The 8,174-nt window shown below is 48.7% G+C and overlaps 1 pseudogene; it reads left to right on the forward strand.

Annotated features, from left to right (window-relative positions):
• The first annotated feature begins 6,017 nt into the window (after positions 1 to 6,017).
• On the forward strand, positions 6,018 to 6,137 carry LOC129641086 (uncharacterized; annotated as a pseudogene).
• The last annotated feature ends 2,037 nt before the right edge of the window (positions 6,138 to 8,174 follow it).

The raw sequence follows: 8,174 nt of genomic DNA on the forward strand, positions 1-8,174 counted from the left end.
AGCCCACCAGATTCCTCTCTCCATGGGATTTCCCAGGCAAAAACACTGGAGTGGGTAGCCATTTCCTTCTCCAGAGGATCTTCCTGGCCCAAGGATTGAACATGTGTCTCCTGCATTAGCAGGTGGATTCTTTAACTGTCTTTTACCTTGTAACATATTATTACCTTTTATACCTTGAGGCCAAGTATTTTGAGAGCGAAGTCTCCCCCAGGTTTAGCCTTCAATACAGGCAGGATCACTCTCCCTCCAGATTTTTCAGTGTGTTTTTACTCTGTAAAAAGTTTCCTTTTCTTTTTTTTTAAACAAAGGGGATTATTAGTGAAAAGTGAAATCAAGGAAAACGCATTGAGAGGAAAATAAAGAAGGAACCACTGAAGGCAAGCTGTTGTTGGAGGCTTGGCTTTTACACATTCTGACTGATTTTCCCATTAGCAGGAGAGACTCAGCAACAGAGGGAGTGATGAGAAGACAGTCACTGGCGTCAGAGATGAATGACCTTCAGATCATTAAGCTCCTTTCCCAGAACCTTTTATTGCACCAAACTCTTCTTATGGAATTTTTCATCTCCATGTTTCTAAGTGTGTAGATAAGCGGGTTGAGCATGGGGACAATAATTGTGTAGAAGAGCGTAAACACTTTATCCTCTGGTAATGTTGTGGCAGGTCTAATGTAAACAAAGATGACAGGTGTGAAAAAGAGGATCACAGACTGTGATGTGGGAACTACAGGTGGAAAGTGCTTTATGGTGGCTTTCTGCAGAATATGTGCACACATTATACAGAATCAAAATGTAGGAGGCCATCAAAACCACAAAGAGCACCAGTCCCATCAAGCCAGAATTGGCAATGACAAAAAAGCCAATTTTGTGTGTATCAGTGCAGGCTAGTTTCAACAAAAGATATGCATCACAGAAATAGTGGTCTATTTCACTGGGGCCACAGAAAGGTAAAACAATCGCAAGAAGAAAGAGACCAAGAGAATGAAGAAGTCCCCCTGCACACGACGCTATGAGAATTGAGTGACGTTTTTGCCTGTTCATGGTGATGGCGTCGTGGAGAGGTTTGCTGTTGACCACATAGCAGTCACAGGCCATCCCTGTGAGGGTGAAGACCTCATTCCCCCCTCCCCAAAGAAGTAGGTGGTGAAAAGCTGTGTCATGCAGTTTTTATAGGAAATGGCCTTTTTTCCATCAGTAAGTCAGTCATGAGTTTGGGTGTCACAGTGGAGGTGTAGAAGAGATCTGAGAGTGCAAGGCAGTTAAGGAAGAAGTACATGGGCTGGGTGATTAGCTGACTGCATGTAAGAAATCACAATGATCAAATTCCCCAACCAAATAGCCAGGTAACAGAATAAGAAAAATAAAAAGCAGAGGATCTGGACTTTCTTGTCCATAGAAAGTTCTAAGAGGATAAATTCAGTAACATTATTTCTATCTTCCATGATCTGATGTTCAAGAAAGTTATCTGAAATGACAAAACCAATGAAACGAATCATTGATGAGAAAATGGAAACCTAATATCTACTTTAAATGGCACCAATGTGCCGGTGCTAGACGGCAAAGTCGATCAGGTCCCGAGAACGTGCACGGCGGGGCTGAGAAAAGAAACGAAAGCAAGAGAAATCTCCAACAAAGATGGGGTCGAGAGGTTCAGACACGTCTCCACGAAGGGACGCAGTCTGACACCAACTTTATTCAGCATCTCACATTTATACAGAAGAGCGTGAGAAAGACAAGACAGTTAACATTTTCTTTGTTTGACCTACACATCTTACAAACAGTCACAAGAAATCTTGAGAGCATGGGAATGGCACCCTGTTATTATTTCTTACACCAGATAATATTTCTCTGTGCGTGAGAAGTTTGCACAGAACTCCAGGTGCCTGCAGTAAATAAGCGCCTAATCTCTGGGGTGGCGGGACAGAGAGCTATGTTTGCAAGCAAACCCTCAAGGACTGAGGCAGCTCCCAGAGCTGTGTCCTTCGGACAAAGGACCCCGTTCTGACGGGCAGCTCCCCGCACCAATGCCTTTTAAAGACAAGTTCTTTTGAGACCCACTGAAATCATTTTCATTTAATACGAGTCTTTTGAATATCTAGTACTAATATTCCTCGAAGAGCTAAGAATACAGTGATAAATTAGACAAAGTTCCAGTTTTTATATAATTTAAATTATTTTGTGAGGAAGCCAGGAATTATATTTATCAAGAATTTTTAAAAAAGAGATAATCTTAATAGTGTTAAGTAGGGCGACATATAATGTGCCGATTTAGGATGTAAAATAGAGGCAACTATAGAATTTGCTTGATTAAGTGGTTTCTAATGAAGTCACAAAATTGGTGTAGGGTGTGTGGGTGGGCTTTGCAGTGCTGGCACAGAGTCAATGTTAAATAAATATCAATTTAAAAAAATCTGGAAAGTGAACAATGTGCTATAATTTTGAAGGAATAATACAATACATAATCATCCTTTAGTCAGGTAATTCGTGATAAAACTGAAGAACAAATCATTTTTATGAGTGGACTCATGATCCTTTTTGACTGTTAAGTTAGTTAAGTTGCTCAGTAGTATCTGACTCTTCGCGACCCAGTGGACTGTAGCCCACCAGGCTCCTCCATCCATGGGATTCTCCAGGCAAGAATACTGGAGTGGGTTGCCATTTCCTTCTCCAGGGGATCTTTCTGACTCAGGGATCAAACCCAGGTCTTCTGCATTGCAGGCAGATGCTTTAACCTCTGAGCCACCAGGGAAGCCCTTTTGACTTTTAAGAGGAAATAATTCCTTCATGAGAAATACTCCATGAAACTTTCATATTTCTTAAACAATATTTGTAGCATCTCTAGGTTAATATATTGACAACTATGCTTTTCCTGTTTGTCTATATTTCTCTTGCAAGATTATTTCCTCTTTCAAAATCAATTAACATTCAGAAGTTATTTGAGTTACATCTTATCAGACTGTAATTATACTTGCCTAGTTTGGAAATCATATACTGAGGAATGGGCTCCTCTAATTCCAAAATAGTTCCCCCTAAACACAATACAATAAACAAGATGTAGCACTCTTTCCCTTAATTTCTTAGAGAATTCACCCACACAATCTGCTTGTGGAGTGGAGTTCCCTTTGGTCCACATCTTCTCTAGCATTCGTTATTGACAGACTTTGCAATGAGGACTATTCGAACTCCTGGAAGTGGTCCCTCCTTGTAACTTGGAGTTGAGTCGCTCCAAACATTAGTGTTATGGAGCAAGACGACATTTAGGAAATGCAGAGAAATTCTATCATCTCCCTGCCCCAACTGCTCTTGTATTTTCCCATCATATTGAATATATGATCACATCCCTTCATGCTTGTTCCCCACGTTAGTCTCTGATGTCTTTTCCCTGGAATGCCCTCTGCACTCTTTGGCTTCCATCCCATAGGGCATTTTCATTTCTTGAACGTCCTAAGTTTCCCTGGTCACGTAGACTTCCAGGATGCTGTTTTCCCTGCCTGAAATTCTTCCTGCATCTCAACCCTGGTTTACGTAGGTTCCACCTATGGACCTCAACGCAATGGTTACTCTGAAAAGCCTTCCCTGACACCCAGGTTTTGGTGAGGGTAGAGGCCCCTCGACAAGTTCTCCAAGGATCTGCCTGTGATGTATCATTAGATTCGTCTCAGTGAAAGCAGGAACTCTGTGTCTGCTTCTCTCCGCCTTCTAGTTCCAGAAACTTATTACATGCCTCCCAGCTCATCGTAGGTGCTCAGGATTTACTTAGTGTGTGAAAGACAGAAAAGTTCTTGGAAGCCTCAAGGTGTCACTTGGCTCGGCACTTTTGATCTCTTCGTATATTTGGCGATTCAATTCTTTATTTCCTGGGTTGATGTGTACACTATAATCAAGGCACAATCTAAGGCACTAAGACATATCCATAAATATAGGTTCTTGCTTTCAAGGAACTCGTACAGCAGATTTCTACAATTTAGGGCTTCTCAAAAGCTCTACAAGAACGTGAACGTTGAGTATGATCCATTTTCACTTCAAAGAAAGATATTTTGATTTCCATAGCAAAGGTGGAGACCTTCCAACGTTTAGTCCAATACTTATACCTTGACCATTTCAAGCAAGTCTTGTGGTTCCTTCTGGAGGTGTGTGGCTCTTGCAGAAACGTGAAGATCTTCCATCGTCCTCGGACTTTGGTGTCATTTGCAATCATAAAGAAAGCTTCCAGATATAGGTTCCAGACCACCACCACACACAGTCAGTAGCCAAAGGAGTGGATTCCAGGAATATGCGTTGTTAACCAGCATCACCGTTGATATTTCTGCTGCACACTCAATGCAGTAGCCAGGGCCTGGATTGTCCACTGGGTCTCACGTGGAATGGAAAGAAGGGCTTCCTCCCCCTCCCAAACATCCACCCCACTCTTGACAGCCTTGTGACTAGAAACGGGCCCCGAAACAAGAATCAGACAAACCAGATAAGCCCAGATGGTAGTTCATGAGATGAAGGAACTAAGCAGCTGGTTGGGATGGCGCCAGGGGGAAAGGTTGCTCTTTTTGTCTCCCGCTCTAATCCTTTCTTCCTGGACGCCTTAGGGGTTCATCGTGGAGATTTGAAATAAAGTTCACCAAAGTCATATGTGTTGAATCAAGATTTTGCATTTCACCATCTCTCAAAAACGAAGAGTGCTTAACCTGCACAGGTTTCTTTCAAAAAAGCCAATTGCTTTTCAATTCTGGGGTTTCTCTCTTGCCTTGTTCAAGTAGCCTTAAGAGTAAAAATCAACGAAAACTAAAGAAAGATTCCAAGATACCAACAAAGGACACCTTCTGTTTCTTCAATCATCTTTCCACTTAGTAGCACACGAGCTCTTTTCTTTGTATTTTGCTTTGCCTAGGGAATTCGCAATGTGCTGGTTCAGATGGCAAGGCATCCGCCCGCAGGAGACTCGGGTTTGATCCCTGGGTCGGGAAGATCCCCTGGAGAAGGAAATGGCAACCCACTCCAGTATTCTCGCCTGGGAAATGCCACGGACAGAGGAGCCTGATGGGCCGCACTCCATGGGTCCTATAAAAGTTGGGCTCAACCCAGCAACTACGAACAGAAGTATTTCCAAAGACCACACTCAAGTGTGTGTGTGTGTGTGTGTGTGTGTGTGTGTGTCTGTATCTCCCTCTCGCCGTCTTGGAGTCTGTCTCGGAAGCTTCATGGATTTCTGCCTCTGTCTCTCCCGACAGCCGTCCACCGGGCCTTTGGTCTGGCCCCGGCCTCTCCCAGGTGCTATGGCTCTGGCTGAGGAGCTCGCGCAGGCCAGCTGTCTCCCATGGCGTGGGTGCGTGCGAGTGTGTGTGTCTGTCTGTGTGCCTGCCTGTGGTTCGTCTGCTCTCTCAGGAAGGTCGGGTGCTTGGCGGGCGGCGTGGGGACAAGGGGGGCGGGGGGCCTCGGTAGGGCAAAGGGGCGGGGCTGAGGCGCTCCGGTCGACCGCGCCTCCGTGGCTCCCGGTGGGTTTGGGCAGCGGGCAGGTGCCGGGCAAGTTGGGCGCTCAAGATTCGCTGCGCCTAGGCCCGCAGGAGGTTCAGAGGCCCCCGGGCCGCGGGGATCGGGAGGCGGCGGGCCCCGAAGACCGACACCTCCGGGGTCGCGCGGCCCTGAGCGGCGAACGGGATGGGGGGGAGGCGCCGTTCAGCCAGCGCAGCCAGGTCTGGAGTGGCCGGGGGTGGGAGGGCGCCGAGACCTCCGCACCCCTCAGCCCACCCCCCAGGCCCCGCGCGCACGCACGCACGCCCTCCCGGTCACTGGGGGGTCCTGGAAGCCCATCGGGCCCCCGGGCCCGGCCAGGCGGTTGCTGGTCTGGTGTTGGCGGTGTTCGGGGGCCGGGCCGGCGTCAGCAGGCTGGAGTGCGGTCGCGGGTCGTGCGGCTCAAGTACAGCACGGCCCCCCGAGGAGAGGGGCGGCCCGTTGGCCCGACCTGCAGGTCAGAGCGAAAGGGAGGCGAAGCGCAAGGCTCTTAGGGCGCCCCGCGGCGGCCGCGCCCGTCTCCGGCCCTATCGGCCTGAAGGCGCCCGATCTCGTCTGATCTCGGAAGCTAAGCAGGGTCGGGCCTGTTCAGTATCTTGGATGGGAGACCACCTGGGAATTCCGGGTGCTGGAGGCTTTTTTGCCTACCAGAAGAGGTCCTTTAGCCCCCGCCCCGCGTCCCAATTCTTGGACCCACACCCCCCCTCGCCCCCCCGCCACCCCCGCAGCCCCAGCCCCTCCCGGGGCGGGGGGAGTGAGTGGGTGGCCGGGGCCCCGACTCCCGCTGCAGACCTGGGTTGCCTCCCCGCGGCCCGCGAGCCCCTCCGCCTTCGCATTCGGCTTTCAGGAAACCAGACGACCGGCCGTCCCGTCTCCCTCTGGGGCTCCTTTGGCTTGCCTCAGGCAATCCCGGGGCTTGCACCGACTCCAGCCAGAGCCCCAGCCCCCGCCCCACCCCCAGCCTCGCAGGCGATCGCGCATGCGCATGCGAGCGCGCGCACAGATCGATGTGCCCAAACGGGGCATCTAGCTTGTTGGCTTGTACTGGGGGTGGATCTATGCCTGGGAGTGGGACTGCTGAACCATAGGCTACTTCTACTTTTAGTTCCTTCGCGAACCTCCATACTCTTTTCCATCCCGGCTGTACCAACTCCCATTCCTACTCAGCGTGGAGGAGAGTTCCCTTTGCTCCACAGCTTCTCCAGCATCTGCTATGGACAGACATTGCAATGAGGCCCAATCGGACTCGGGCGAAGTGGTCCCTCCTTGGCGTTTGGAGTTGAGTCTCTCCAATCATTAGTGACGTGGAGCAAGATGACCGTTTGGAAATGCAGATGCAATTCTCTCACCATCCTGCTCCAACGGCTCTTGTATTTTCCCATCATATTGAAGATACGACCAATTCCCTTCATGCCTGCTCCTCACGTTCTTCTCGGATGTCTTTTCCCTGGAATGCCCTCTGCACTCTTTGGCTTCCATCCCATAGGGCATTTTCATTTCTTGAACGTCCTAAGTTTCCCTGGTCACCTAGACTTCCAGGATGCTGTTTTCCCTGCCTGAAATTCTTCCTGCATCTCAACCCTGGTTTACGTAGGTTCCACCTATGGACCTCAACGCAATGGTTACTCTGAAAAGCCTTCCCTGACACCCAGGTTTTGGTGAGGGTAGAGGCCCCTCGACAAGTTCTCCAAGGATCTGCCTGTGATGTATCATTAGATTCGTCTCAGTGAAAGCAGGAACTCTGTGTCTGCTTCTCTCCGCCTTCTAGTTCCAGAAACTTATTACATGCCTCCCAGCTCATCGTAGGTGCTCAGGATTTACTTAGTGTGTGAAAGACAGAAAAGTTCTTGGAAGCCTCAAGGTGTCACTTGGCTCGGCACTTTTGATCTCTTTGTGTATTTGGCGATTCCATTCTTTCCTTTCCTGGGTTCATGTGTACGCTATATTCAAGGCACAATCTAAGGCATTAAGACATATCCATCAGTATGGGTTCTTGCTTTCAAGGAACTCGTACAGCAGATTTCTACAGTTTAGGGCTTTTCAAATGCTCTAGAAGAATGTGAACGTTCAGTGTGATCCATTTTCATTTCCAAGAAAGATCGTTTGACTTCCATAGCAAAGGTGGAGACCTTCCGACGTGTAGTCCAATACTTAGACCTTGACCATGTCAGGCAAGTCTTGCGGTTCCTTCTGGAGGTGTGTGGCTCTTGCAGAAACGTGAAGATCTTCCATCGTCCTCGGACTTTGGTGTCATTTGCAATCATCAAGAAAGCTTCCAGGTATAGGTTCCAGACCACCACCGCACACACTCGGTAGGCAACGGAGTGGATTCCAGGAATATGCGTTGTTAACCAGCATCACCGTTGATATTGTTGCTGCACGCTCTATGCAGTGGCCAGGGCCTGGATTGTCCACTGGGTCTCATGTGGAATGGAAAGAAGGGCTTCCCCCACCCCCCACCCCACCCCCCACTGTTGACAGCCTTGTGACTAGAAACGGGCCCCGAAACAAGAATCAGACAAACCAGATAAGCCCAGATGGTAGTCCATGAGATGAAGGAACTAAGCAGCTGGTTCGGATGGCGCCAAGGGGAAAGGTTGCTCTTTTTGTCTCCCGCTCTACTCCTTTCTTCCTGGACGCCTTAGGGGTTCATCATGGAGATTTGAAATAAAGT

The sequence above is a fragment of the Bubalus kerabau genome, unplaced genomic scaffold, assembly GCF_029407905.1.
Source record: "Bubalus kerabau isolate K-KA32 ecotype Philippines breed swamp buffalo unplaced genomic scaffold, PCC_UOA_SB_1v2 scaffold_70, whole genome shotgun sequence".
Classification (NCBI taxonomy): domain Eukaryota; kingdom Metazoa; phylum Chordata; class Mammalia; order Artiodactyla; family Bovidae; genus Bubalus; species Bubalus kerabau.